Below are 14,606 nucleotides of genomic sequence, written 5' to 3' on the forward strand. Positions count from 1 at the left end.
CACAGCATCCCTTCCAATGTATTTAATTGATCAAAGCATGTCGCAAGCTCCACCAGGGAAATACGCTTTGCCTTTTGAAGGAAACAGTGGCATAAGTATTATGGGTTAGAAGGATTATTGGTGTCCTTCTTTGCAGAAAATCTATGAAAGCCCCTGATAGGTCAATAATATGTTAGAGAATTAACCATTGGATTTGGCCACATAGAGGTCATAAGTGGTTCTGTATCAGTCAAGCAGTTATGTCAGAGCTTGAATGGAGCATGTGCAAGAAATAATGGGAGGACAGGAATAAAAGGCATCAAGTTGACCGGGCACGGTGGCTCACGCCTGTAATCCCAGCACTTTGGGAGGCCGAGGCAGATGGATTACGAGGTCAGGAGATCGACACCATCCTGGCTAACACGGTAAAAATACAAAAAATTAGCCAGGCGAGGTGGCGGGCGCCGGTAGTCCCAGCTACTCGGGAGGCTGAGGCAGGAGAATGGCGTAAACCCGGGAGGCGGAGCTTGCAGTGAGCCGAGATCGCGCCACCGCACTCCAGCCTGGGCGACAGAGCGAGACTCCGTCTCAAAAAAAAAAAAAAAAAAAAAAAAAAAAAAAGCCTCAAGTAAACGGCAGTGGGGAAACTATGTAACAGTGGAGAGAGTTTGTGGCAAGAAACCAAGAAAGTGTAATTTTTTTAGTTTTTAAGCCGAGAAAAATGGTATGTTTATTTGGTGATGGGAATTATTCAATAGGTTGGATGAAATAGAAGAATTTGGGATAATTGTTGGATTGAGGTCTTTGTATAGGCAAGAGAGGAAAAGATGCCATGCATGAGTGGAGGAATTTTGCCTTAACAAGAAACAAAGACAGTTTAAACAGAGTAACAGGCAAGAATATGAAGAATATGGATTCAAACGCAAGCATATGGATAGATGTGGAGGGGTAATGTGTGAAAGCTCTATTCTGGTTTTTTCTGCCCCTTAGTTAAAACGGGAAGCCAGGTTATCTTAAGAGTGTGCAGAGAAGAAAGATTGGAAGTTTTGAGAAAGAAGAAAAGGTATGAAGCGTCGTGTAGGAGAGAAAGAATGTATAAGGAAAGTGTAGAAGAATTGGTGGACAGCACCAAGCATCTACATAAAGTTAGAAGCTGTGAATTGAAAGTGAAATCAGGCTGTGTGAATGTTTCACAAAACTTTCAATTTTATGCATTCAGCCACAAAGTAAAAAGAAGATTGGAGTTAACCCGAGCTAGGGTTTCTAAGGGAGCATGAAAAAGGGAGAGTTGAACAAGGGAAAATGGGGTGACGGTAAGAGACATCATTAAGGACTGATCATGGAATTTAAGTTGGGTAAGGAGGGAAGTAACAAGATGAGATCGGTGCAGGACAGGGTAAAAGTAGGGTTGACGGGATCAATGGATTGGAAGTCGTGAGGTAGTTGAAGGTCTGCAGGAATGAGAGTTTAGAGAGAATTACTTGGAAAAAGTAAGGGAACTGCTTGAAATTGACATTATGAAGGGAGTGTAGTTGCTGGAAATAACAAATCTAGGATGTAATCATGAGAATGAGTGACTGAAGTAAGGTGGAAAACAAGATTATTGAAAGACAAGAGGTTAACAAACTTAGAGGGAACACTGAGGTGAAAATTGACATCACCAAAAATTTCATATAGATTGTGTGTTGAAGGGAGTGGCAGTGATGCAGATGCTAAAAAGTCCTTAAGAAATGAAGGTAAGTAGACTATGGGCTTGTAGATGGAAGTCACAAAGAGAACCAGCAGGGATTACAGACCCCGGGCTTAAGCTTTGAAGATGGCCAAGGGAGGGGACTTTCTGGAAGTGGCAATGAGGAGCAAGGAAGACACTCAGCCCATCCTCAAGAAGTGCAAGATAGAAAACAAGCGCCTCCTGAGAGGGCTGCAGGGAGCAGTTTCCTCAAGGAAGCAAGATCAGGAAGGAAAGGGTGGGTACCTCTCTCATGCCTGCACAAGCAAAGCTCCTGTCCTGGGTCACACAGCAGAGGACTCTGCTCTTGTGTTTCACTGCCTACACCCCAGCACATGAAGTGATGGGTAAGTGGGATCATGGAGTTGCACTCACTTGAAGACAGCGCACCCCTTCTAGAGCACACTACAGGTACCAGGGCTCCAGAATTTCCTGCTGAAACATCTCTGAGCCAGATCCCTGTGCCCATATGTGCTCTTCTCCCATCCATCCTCTGAAGGACCGAACAGTTTTCAGTGTTCTGTGAACACAGAGACCCTTCATAATGCAGGATGGAGCCAGAGTGTGGCTGGAAGATGGATTGGCTGTAAGGAAGGAGCCAGGAACTGGGGCCTGCTCACCCCATGACATCACATGAACTCCTAAAAGTTTCAAACTTGGCCTTCCAGGTGGAGATTAAGTTCTATTTGTCAATGTATGGAGGTGAGATATAATTTATTTCTCAGTCTGTTAGCTTGATTTTTAATTTTTAAAGACTTAGACTATGGAACACGGGCCTCTATTTCTACTGTTGTCAGGGGTTTGTAGGGCTGAGGAAAAGCTTGAGAAAGTAGTGAATTTGGGTGATGACACAGAGTTCAAGAACCTTTTCCCATTTCTGCAAGCAGGGTTGATGACACACTCAAGAATTCAGTTACATGGAGATTATAATCCAATTGACAATATGGCCCTTAGTCTACTGTGTCATAGTTAAATTTATGTTATCTTTCCACTAGACGATGAACTCCATGCGGGGAGAGATGGTCTGCATCACCTCTATGGCCTCAGCCTTTGGACACAATGCTTGGTACATAATGGTCACTAAAAAAGAAAAAAACATTCATTAAGAAATTAATGGGAACAGAGTCCAGAAACATCTAAGAGTCTAGCCAAAGTGTGTTTCTGCTTTCCAGATGATGGTGATGAAACAGCTCAAAAATATACACTCATGTCCATATATACATTTGGTTCTGAATATCATTCTTCAGCTTTTCTGGACACTGGAACGTAAAGCTACCTTAATTGCTGCTTTCAATTTTAATAGCAGGTACAATTTTTAAAAAGGAAAACCCTTTGAGTGATTGCGAATAAGTCCCTGGAATGTTGCCTTCCTTGAAGCCTCTGATGCATGTTGCCCTTTCTGTGGGTATCCCCTGCTGTGGCACTTTTGTAGGTAATTGATGTTGGCATTTCAGATTAAGATGAAATTTTGGGTGTCAGTTTTGGACTGCTTCAATGGCCATGATCAGTTAGCTCTCAGTTTACCAATTTGTGTTCCACTGAGTTGAACAGTAAAAATCCTTGGTAGTTTACCTGAAAGGCCGTGAAGATGACTTATGGGCCGCAGCACACAATATTTCTTTTCTGTACTTTATCTAGACAAATAAGTGCTTATAACTCTGGATTCAGGAAAGACTGTTTATTCTTCAGAACTGACATCCCCATTAAAAAGAAAATAAAGTAAGCATCAGGATTAGTCCCCTAAGCTTCCATCAAGTCTCTTGCCATGAATGTCTGTGTGTTTTTCCCCTGTCAGTTCCTGACCCCCAAAACACATTTCTCTACAGAAGATAATATCGTGTTACTCTTTCTCTCTCCTCAATATTTGCCAATCTTCACCCACCTTTCTCACAAAAATCAAGCCGGAGCTCTTTAAAATAATTATAAAGGAATAACTAATAAATGAAGGCTCTTGTGGAGTAAAGGTGATGTTAATAACTTTGGCAAAGAACTCCCTCCACCCTCAAGAACAATCCATCCATTGCTATTAGGAAAGAGGGGCATGGGATGCATTTAGGCTAAGTACAATGTCACAGGGACTTTAGAAAGCCATGGAGAGACAAGAGTTGATGGAAAAACAAAGGAAGTGGTAGACCACTATTTTACTGTGCTCAATGGATTTTACCGGAGTAGGCAGCTTCGTTTCCAATGTCTCTTACCTATCACTCTGTCAAATGAAGTCAGAGAACAAGAATATATTTTGGTCAAGTAACTATAATGCAATATGTCTAAGTCCTATCTTGTAGGAGAAAAGAGACCTTGGAAAACCAAATGGCCTGTTCTTGCAGGTAGGTCACCAGCAAGGACCTGGGGGGATAGAATGACCATTATAGCTCTGGGTCTCATCTTCAATGACCAGAAATTCACCCTCTGGTTTCCTTGAGGTTCTTTAGTAGAAAACAGAACACTCTCCTTTCCATCAGTCAAAGAAAGGCAGGGCTTGTTGTGATTTTAAGGAGAGAAGCACTTAGGGATTTTGTATTTTGGTGGAGACTTCTTTGGAGTGAGACAATGTTAGTTATCCAGCAATGATTGGCATCTGGAAAGCAACCGGTATAGTGTTTATAAAGCAACTAGCAATGAGATTGGAGGTTGTTTACATACCTAGCTACACCCAGCCCACACCCCTCCAATTCTCACTAGTCATGGAGGAAGCTGGCAAGTGACTTTCTCTCTTTTATACATGTTACCTGTTTTAACTTCTTAGACTGAGACATAGCATTCTCAGACTAGAATGAACCCTAGTCACCATCTGTGTGAGCACCTCCACTTTTACAGTGAGTTAACTGAGGCACTAAAAGGGGACACTGCTGGTTAGAATCAAATCACACAAACTTGTTCTTTCCACTAAACAACACATGGTTGACGGACACATTTGTTTCTGTTTACAGACTGAACTTGATGCTTGTTTTTACCTAATAACACTTGGATTAAAATGTTTGAATTGGGAGACTTGCCTTCTCCAGCACTGTATTTATGGTTCATAGTCCAAAGAATGGCCTTATTGGATCCTGTTGGATAATCATAAAGAGAGATCTTGTCTTATTTTTGACTCTAAGAAGGAGTATTTATTGAGCCTCAGGAAGGTGAATTGGAAGGTGAATTGAATCCTCTTTTTTGGGGAAACAGAATATAAACTTTATTATAGCAAAGGATGTTGCAGAACAGAGGCAGGAATTTCTGGTTGGCCTGATTTCAAATGATTTAAATACATTTGTTGTATTTGTTCTTGTTCTGTTTTACACCCTATTTTTATGCAGTAAACATATATATCTTCTGTTATTAAAAAGAAAAATCCAAATGGATATTTTGAAAGGTGTATATAATGCTTCAGTATTAGTGTCCAGTAGGGGAAAATAACTCTCTGTTATGACTCAATGATAAGTCATCCTGATATGCTAAGGAAAGTGCTGCCAAAAGAGCCAAAAACCTGAGTTTGAGACCTGGCTCTGTTACCTTTTGGTAAATTTGCAGACAATACTGAGCATCTGTAGTGTAATGGGTACTTCACTGAGTCCTGGGAAGATGATGAACATATGTAGGCATAGTCCTCCATACATTTACAGGAGTCTGAACCCATTCATCATTCATTTCTCTGAGCACCAGTTTCCTCATTTGTAACATGGAAATAGCCACACTTTAGTATGTCATTATGAAGATTAAATTATATCATGTATGTGATTCTCCACGTGCAGAGGAACAACTCAATTAAGTGTAGGATTTGAGAGTGTCGGAACACAAAGATGAGCCATTAGAGTTTCAGCAGACAAATATTAGCTTGCTAATCATAGATATCTCAATGTCTGTTATCAAACCCGTGTTTCTATGTTACTTATTATGAGTTTAAGAGAAAACACATTAACTTGTTCAAATATAAGCTGTTGAATGTAGCTCTGGCTTTGATTTACCTTTCCCACCAAGCTGCTGTACACAAGATCTGAGTGATAGAACGCCCCTAATGCTCACTTCCTCTTGTCACCTGAGGGGCAAGTTTCTAGACATTCAAACTGTGTGTGGCTCTATCTAAAAGACCAATTCAATGGGGTGGAAAAACGAAAGTGTACTTAAATTAATGAACCATTCAACTGATGCATTCTCATAATTTTAACCACAGACTCCTTTTTCATGACACTTTCCAGAAGCTTGTCACAGCAATTTCAAATACATTTTCCTCAGCACCTCAGCACTCACTGTGTCTATACAGAGCCATGCTCACAGCAGACCATGAATAAATGAATGAGAGAATGAAGGCATTTTAAGAAAGTGAGCCTATGAATGGTAGCTATGAAGAAAGGAGGTTCAGATTTCCCCATGTTGACAACACATTTTAATTTCCCCAAATGGCTAAGTGAGTCTACCCCAGGAAATTCTCTGCCATTTTTCCCCCTGAAGGTCCCTTTGAAAAAGTCTTTAAAGAGAAAATTTTAAAAAATCATCTTTCTTAAACCGACTTGGATATATTCGCCATCAAAACCTTCCTTCTTCACATCTCTTCTCACAACTATATTCCCCAGGTAGGGGTTGTTTCCTAGCACCCAAGAAATTCTGCCAATTCCTCTGCAGGCTGAAAGGCCCCTTCTCCAACGTCATTAAGGCTTCAGGACTCAGTCAGGTATGAAGGCTGAGGCAACAACAGCGGTGGGTCAGTGTGGTGCAGGACCGAGTAGATGGATCTGAGGTTTTAATTCAGGGGTCATAAACATATGTAGGAGTACTATAAAGTCTTCTTTAAATTCTTGCAACTTCATGTTCTACAGTCTGTAAAATAGATTATTGTCTACCTCCTAAGGCTGTGGATAGGATTACATTTAAAAATACATGAAGGTAGCAAGCATGGATAATCACTAATTTTTAAAATCTTAATATTGCCTGATACTATGGACTAAACTGTGTCTCTCCAAAATTCATATGTTGGAACTAACCCCTAATGTGACTATATTTGGAGATAGAGCTATTGGAAGGTAACAAAGGTTAAATGAGGTCATCGGGTGGGGTCCTAACCCAATAGGATTAGTGGCCTTATAAGAAGTGCCTGAAAAAGGCCATGTGAGTACACAGCAAGAAGGCAGCTGGCTGCAAACCAGGAAGACAGCCTCACCAAGACTGAACCATGCTGGCATCCTGACTTTGAACTGTGAGAAATAAATGTTTGCTGTTTAAGCCATCCAGTCTACGGTATTGTGTCATGGCAGCCTGAGTTGACTATGATGACTGTTCTCTGCAGTCTTACAATTGCCCCTCACTAACTCCCCTTGACCAAAACACACTCCTTGAAATTTTCATCCTTCAGCTCTTGCAACTAATGGAATGCAGTGATTAAAAGCAACTCTAGATATTTACCAGATGTGTGACCTTGGGCAATATGTTTCCCCTCCCTATGCCTCAAATTTCCTATTTTGTCAAAGCAGGCTAAAAATAGTGCTTATCTCATGGGGTTGTTTTAAGTATTAAATTAGTGCATGAACATTAAGCACCAATGGCAGATAATAGTGGGTTGTCATCCCTAGACCACAAATTTTATAAGAGAAATGTTGATCTATTTTGGATATATCCGAAGCACCTAAAACTATATCCAGCACATAGTCACACTCTCTGTTACTGCAATGGTTGAATAAATCCTCCTCCCACCATTTCTGACTGGCTTTCCAACCCCTCTATAATTTGACTATGCCCAACCTTTCCAGTCTGCTTTTTCCTCTACAACCAGCTCAGGAATGTAGGTACCAGTCATACAACTGGCTGGATTTTTATTGTTGTTGTTGTTGCAAGTCTTGCATTTTCTTTTTTCTTTTTTTTTTTTTTTTTTTTGGCTCCAGCTATTTCTTGTACTTCTAGAAGATTCCTTAGCTCCCCTTCATAAATGCCATCACTTAACAAAGGTGACTGTGCACCATACACATGCACACACACACACACACAGAGAGAGAGAGAGAGAGAGAGAGAGAACTAAGACACACAATCCCAAAGGTTCCTTGAGAGATAGGAAGTAGGATTCTCATGGTTTTCCCATCTCAGACTCTTACAGTCCTCTGCATACCAAAATTGAAACATCTTATAGGGGTGGTTTGGATTCATTGAGTACCTCCTCACAATTTCTCCAAGGAGTAGTACCTGACTGAGAGGGAATAGCGATATCTAGACAGAATTATCACACATTAGAATTCACTCTGCTTCAGTTTGGAGGGAACTTTTCCAATACCATTTGAGATGACCAGATGACCTGCTAGAGTGATGTAAGGTCAGGACTGATTCTCGATGTGGTGGAAGCAATGCTTACAGATGAAGAGAATGCTCTTGAAAACTTCCTTCTTTTCTCCCCACACCCCTGGGTAAATGAACTCTTGACTGCCTATCCCCCCTCTAGAAAATAAGCAGGGCTTTTCCACCCACAAAGTCATTAGATATTATGTCAAGATTTGGTAAGGAAGGGGTAACAGGGCAGAAAATGTGCCTGAGAGCCTCTGATCCCTGAAGCAACTTGGTCTCCTACAGAATTTGGATGGAAAGTCCTTTTTGAGTTTTATGTATTTCCATGTTCTCTCTCCAGTCAGAAGATGCTATCTACCCTCCATCCCTGAGGCAGTCTCTTCCCTATAAAAATAGGTTTGTTTGATCAAATCCTGATTGTACTTTCACAAATGAGTTGGAGGGTAAGTGTGGCTGTGTTTGGTTTTCCGGAGAGACTAGAAACTTTTCCCCTGACAGTGTTCCCCAAGGTGAAGGGGAACAATGGCACCATCTCTGAGTTCCTAGAGTCTTTATAGTTCCTCGCAATCATAAATGGATACATCCTGAGAGCACAAGTCCTAGCTGCTGCTGATGCACATGGCTTTTTACCATGGTGAGGGGATTGGAGTGCACTCTCGTAGTATCGGAGACCTGAGGCTGTGGCTGCACAGTCAACCAATTCCCTCTTATCTCTGCCTGTTTTGTTCTTCTATTTCTGCACTAATTATTGCCTTGGCTAAGGATTTGATGAGTATCCTAATTAAGGCATCTGAAATTTTTTCTACCAAAATATTCATGTCAATACTCTGTTAACTTCCAGAGAAGGTGAACATGATGCATAATTAGAAACACTGCAGCAATGCCAACCTACATCGATCTCATATATTCTAGTGTACAAGGCACATTCACACCTATTACTTCAGATTATATTCATGATAACTAACCCCATGAGGAGAGCTGGGAGATTATAATTAGTCCTTTTACAAATAAAGATTCTCAGACAGGTCGGCTAAGTGATTTTGGCTTATAAGTGACAGAATCAAATTCTCTATTAAATAAATGGAGGGAAAGGGCTATTATGAAGCGAGTGGGAAAAGGTAAATAGGCCCCACTAAGGAAAAGTATGTGATGTGTCAGACAAAAACCAGGATCTCATATGTATCAAGCTTATTTAATTAATGTATGGAATAACCTCTACCTCTGGTCTCTTTCAGCCTCTTGATAGCTTGCCTACTCTTCTGTTCTTGCCATAACCAACATGCTGCAGCCAGAGAAATCCCACCTGATCAAATCACATCATATCATATCGTATCATATCATTTCATATCATATCATATCATATCATATCATATATCACATCACATCATTCTCATGTGTAAAACTCTTCAGTGGTTTTCCATTGCTCTTAGGACAAAGCCCACAGCTTCTCATGTCTAAATGATGGCTTCCGTGACCCAGTCCCTAATGGTCTGTTTCTGCTTTGTCTTACCTCCCAGTCATCCTAGCTCTCTCCAATCCAGCCATACCTTCGGTTCCTTAGATGCACCATGCCTGCCTGCAGAGCCATTGTCCACTGTATTCCTGCTGCTCGAATGTTCTTCCTTCACCTGGTTTTAAGTACTGTTTCTTCTTTACATCCAAGTTCAAGCAACACTTCCTCAGGTAAGTGTTCTTGATCTCTGATCTTCCTGGCTAGGCCAAATAACACTTTTATTTGCCTAGTCCCATGCCTTTCTTGTTGGAGGGTTTAGTAATTTTATGTTTATTTGTGTGATTAGTTGATAAATGTGTCTTTCCTTATGTCCCAGGAGAGATAGAGACGCCTTGTTTGGCTCACCATTGTGTTCCCAGTACCTACTGCCACACCTGGTGTATAGTTGGCCCTCAATAATTAATATTGACTGAACAAATCAGCAAATGGAAACATGAAGGTGATTCTTCAGACTAATTAGTCCTCATTTATATTTAAAGTTCAGTGCAAAGCTATGTCCCTCATGGCAAGTGTCTCACAGATGAAATGGACAGTGAGTAGATATGGCCTATTTCTGTGTTTCTAAGAATGGAATTTCAACACACTGACTGTTAAAGATTACATTGGCTTTTGTTAGCAATTTATGAACCAGGCATCACTCGGCGTATGCAATAGACAGGAGTTCCATCGGGTGTGGCAAAACAGTTGGCTTTTGTGAGGCAGCTTGGTCAGGAGCAAGGAAGCAGCACAGTACAGAAAGCGGGTTAGTTGATCTCAGGTTGCTTCAGGTTACTTTCCTTGTATAGGTGAAAGCAGAGGGGGCTTCTTTGTCATGCCAGCTCAGGTTGACTGGGCTCCTTTTGATTGGGTGCTATGAATCTACTATGTTGTTTTTGGTTTTCGTTTTTGGAAAACTGGCCTATTTGGGGATTTGGCTATCATCTCCTGATTTCTGGGAAGGTCAGATCTTATAAATGAACAATTAAATTTTCAGTTTGGTGATGTGGAACTTTCACACATGTGACTCCATTTTGGGTTGTTCTGTTGGGGCCTACTACAGGAGCTCAGTTCAAGGAATGGCCTTCCTTAAATTTTCTTTAACATATGTTTTGTTGCAAAATGTGTGATCAAGATTTTAGTCTTAAAGAACTACTGAGGAGTTCTTGTGTAAATGCTTCTTCTTTTCCTTTTCATTGGGAAAGATCTTCCCTGTCTTTTTTTCCTCTCCACTCCTTATCCCACATTATCTTTTTAAAAGGCAGTTCAATGCTAGTGGTGAGTAACTCCCTGGAACGAAGCTTTTGATGGTCAGAAGCCCCGGTTAAGTGCCTGGTGTGTGAGCTACAGTCTCTCATCCTAACCCATCCACGGGCACTGTCCCTTAGAGGGGACAGGATGCAGAGTTCTGTCTACATGAATAGCCACCCTCCTCTTTCACCTCCTCAGCCTTTTGCTAAGAGCCCCACCTTGAGCTTATTTACATCGAGAACAGCTTTTGAAGCAGATATACACCTGCTCCTGCACATCCCCAGGGTGAGCTGTGGGGTTTCTTGATGAAAGGGTTTGTTCATGTTTGTTCATACAGAGCTCAGTGCCTCTGAGTCAGAAAGAAGAATGAATAAAAAGAGCTTTTCTGAAAAACAGCTCTGTGAAAAGGAAAGTACTGGGAGAATAGAGTTTTAAGGCAAAAGAGGCAAAACAAATAAGAAGTCATCATCAAGAAACCATGTTGAACAGTTTGATTTCCTGAAGGAGAAATGAATGTCTATTTTCCTCTGTAGCAGATTGCTTCAGAGAAAGAAATACAGTTCGGTAGATTAAACTGGCATTTGCACCATGGTCTTTAAGTCACTAATTCTTGCTGGGGGAACAAGGGGCAGGTGGAAGTGAAGACTTGAAATTGGCTAATTTGAGGTCACTGTTGGTTAACACCGATATATTTATGTCAAGAGTCAGGAAAGGATTTAGCCCTCTACTTGATCTGTGGAAGTGCCTGAGGGGCAGTGAAGTTTTGAAGGAAACAAACCAACGGAGGATTTGCGTTTCACTCCATCAGTTTGGACCTGAGAATCTGAGAAGACGCTTGTAGCACTGCCTTCTCTCTTAGCAGATTTTTTTCTCTGAATCATCACAACATGTAAAGCTCTGACACCTAGGATATCCTGAGGGGGAAAGCAAGAGAGAAGGATGTAATTGTGCCAATTCATCTGGCCAGGAGACTGAGGGCACAATGTCCTTTGGGCAGAATAAATTGTTATTTTGGGACCTTGTGTTGATCATTTTGGCAGTAGTATCCTGGAGGGACAAATCCAGAGTTGCAGAAAGATGTTTGGGTGCCTGGGGCAGGGAGCCAATTAGTTATAGGACTCTCCTTTTTCACACCCATATTTATACAGAGTGAATATCCATTAATACTCCAATTTAATAAAGTGATAACTGACTTATATTGTATAGCCTTATTTTAAAAGCTTATGATAGTCTTTATTAAATTGTCATAATAAAAATAAACAAACACATTTTATAACTTGCAATATTTAACACACAGCAGAATGCGGAAATTAAAAAATAAAAGTACATACACCTGTATGTCTTATGATATTTAAGGTTTGGGTCTCTTTACCCCTCAATTTCTCTTCTCATAGTTAATAAAAAATATTTATATATTATCTTTTAAGAGGAAATATTTTCTGTTCTCTTTCTGTAAGAGTATCTGGACCTTATTACCAATTACCCTTGCAGCCTTGAATTGGCAGCAGCCATCTATATCAATGTAGAATTAAATACAGTTCTCAGACTTAAGGGCTAAGAAATTAGCAATAACCTTTATTAAATGTATATGAAAATTGAAAGTAAAAATTTTGTCAAGCATGTGTACATACGTATATATGTATATACACATTTTCAACTCTTGAAACAAATAAACAAATGCCCTACCAACAGAATCTACTTTAAAACATTTTCTTGATTGGAAAGTGCTATTCCATTGTTCTAAGCCTCTCAGACCACTCTAGCCACTTTCCAGTTTTGACTAAGACCCGGCCCTCACATGTGGCCCAGAAGGGAAGGACAGGGAAGACAGGAGCATGCAGAGGCCAGGTTAGGACTGAGCAGCAGTCTCTTGGACCATTTAATTCACCAGATAAAGGGAAAATGTGGAAATTGCAGGGTTAGGGTCATTAAATTCACCAGATAAAGGGAAAATGTGGAGATTGGGGTGTTAGGGCTTAGTGGCTCCCTTTTTCAGCTAATACCCTTCTTTTTTCTTCTTTAAGATTGTCACTTATCACTTTATGTTTCCCCTCTCTGCCTCTTCCTCCTCATCTTTCTTTTTTTTGACCTTCTCTAATTAATAGAATACAGGATCTGCTATAATGAAGGTAGCTCTGGGGGCTGTTGACTGGGTAAGCCCTATACAGAGGTAAAGTGCCCAGGAGACTGTGGAGGGAGAAAGATAAATGAATTTCTGCCCCTTTAGAATCTGGAGAAGTGCCACCACTGACAACAAAAGAAGAACGGAGTTGACAGCAAGAAGAAGGGACTATTGCTTTGGTGTGTGCTTTAGTACACAGCTTTCATATGTAATCAACTGAAGTAAATAATATTTGTCTCACATTTTCCATTATATAATAGTTTTTTTTTCAATGTTCATTTAGAAAATGTGTGTCCTTCCTTGAGTGGCATAACCTGCCTAATGCAATCTCTTTCATCTGTGTTGATATTGACCTTTCACATGAGATACATTCCTCCTTGTGTGACCCATTCCACGTGTCACTAGAGCATCTCAATAGTTAAATTTTTACATGATGGAGAATGCATCATTGAAAAGCAAACATTTTTGAGATGTTTCTGCATCTGTTTTAAAACGCAGCTTGGATATTATCAGATTCATACGTTTACACAGTGCTGTGTCCCACGCAACTTGTAAATATTTGATAAATGTTACTTTTTAATTCCTGATAACATTATGAAAGTGTTAAGAAATGTTATGGCCGATAACCTCTTTCCGAGCCTAAGACTCACATTTACCATGTAAAGTTATTGATTGACTAGAGCAAAATGATTTTGTTTTCAGGGAAACAAAGTCCCTCAGAGGCCACATTCAAACTTTCCCTTCATTTAATTGTACGTTGTTCAAGGACAGAGATAAGAGATTTTTTTTCCTGCTGTTTCTCAAGCAGGTCAACCTGGGTCTACCAAGACCAAATATTTATGGACATATGTGAGTATGCAGTTCCCTAATGACAAATGTGTGATAATATGTCAGAATGAAAGATTTTTGAGACAGTAATGTTGACTGTCTGCGTTGGGCATTTACTTAAGCTGTGTTGCTGGGAAGCAAGTACCTGGCCTTCAATCAAATAAAGCATTTTCTAATGAATGAGTTCACATTCTGAAATGTAACCTCCAAGATCAGGACATCCAGGTACAAAGGCATCGTCCTGTGCAGAAAGAGTCAGCGATTTTTACGCAAGCTTGAGAATCCTTCACTTCAAGCATATGCTTCACAGTGGAGCAAACTTCACTGGTTTAAGTTTAATGAACAAAGCATCAAAAAATACTCTGAAATTTGATAGGAAAATAGTTTTAAATCTGCATACTATATGATGCTGTTTACACAAAACATAAATTTATTTTATGCTAATAAAATACAAGATGTTGGTTACCCTAAGGGGCAGTGACTAGAAGGGGTGTGATGGAGGGATTTGGAAGGTACACATAATGTTTTGTTTGTGTTTTTTTTTTTTTTTCTTTTTGGGACGGAGTCTTGCTCTGTTGCCCAGGCTGGAATGCAGTGGCCGGATCTCGGCTCACTGCAAGCTCCGCCTCCCGGGTTTACACCATTCTCCTGCCTCAGCCTCCCGAGTAGCTGGGACTACAGGTGCCCGCCACCTCGCCCGACTAGTTTTTTGTATTTTTTTAGTAGAGACGGGGTTTCACCGTGTTAGCCAGGATGGTCTCGATCTCCTGACCTCGTGATCCGCCCACCTCGGCCTCCGAAAGTGCTGGGATTACAGGCTTGAGCCACCGCGCCCGGCATGTTTTGTTTCTTAATCCATGTACTGATTACATGTGTCTGGTTTGTGAAAATTCCTTAAACTCTATTTTATTTATTTATATATACATATATATTTGAAAACATTTTCACTTTCAATTTTCGTA

At 40.5% G+C, this 14,606-nt stretch overlaps 1 protein-coding gene across 5 annotated transcripts in view; it reads left to right on the top strand.

Moving 5' to 3' along the window:
- The window catches only part of LOC105490044 (WD repeat domain 72), a 294,422-nt gene extending 280,234 nt beyond the window's left edge, over positions 1-14,188 (top strand). For 3 of the 5 annotated variants that reach the window (XM_071066821.1, XM_071066825.1, XM_011755286.2), the window contains one exon: positions 9,472-14,188. The gene's annotated coding sequence lies outside the window, so the exon portion shown is untranslated. The remainder of the gene's footprint in view (positions 1-9,471) is intronic. The other 2 variants (XM_071066822.1, XM_071066824.1) reach the window with 2 other exon arrangements.
- Positions 14,189-14,606: the final 418 nt, after the last annotated feature.

Source organism: Macaca nemestrina, chromosome 7, assembly GCF_043159975.1.
Source record: "Macaca nemestrina isolate mMacNem1 chromosome 7, mMacNem.hap1, whole genome shotgun sequence".
In the NCBI taxonomy this organism is placed as follows: domain Eukaryota; kingdom Metazoa; phylum Chordata; class Mammalia; order Primates; family Cercopithecidae; genus Macaca; species Macaca nemestrina.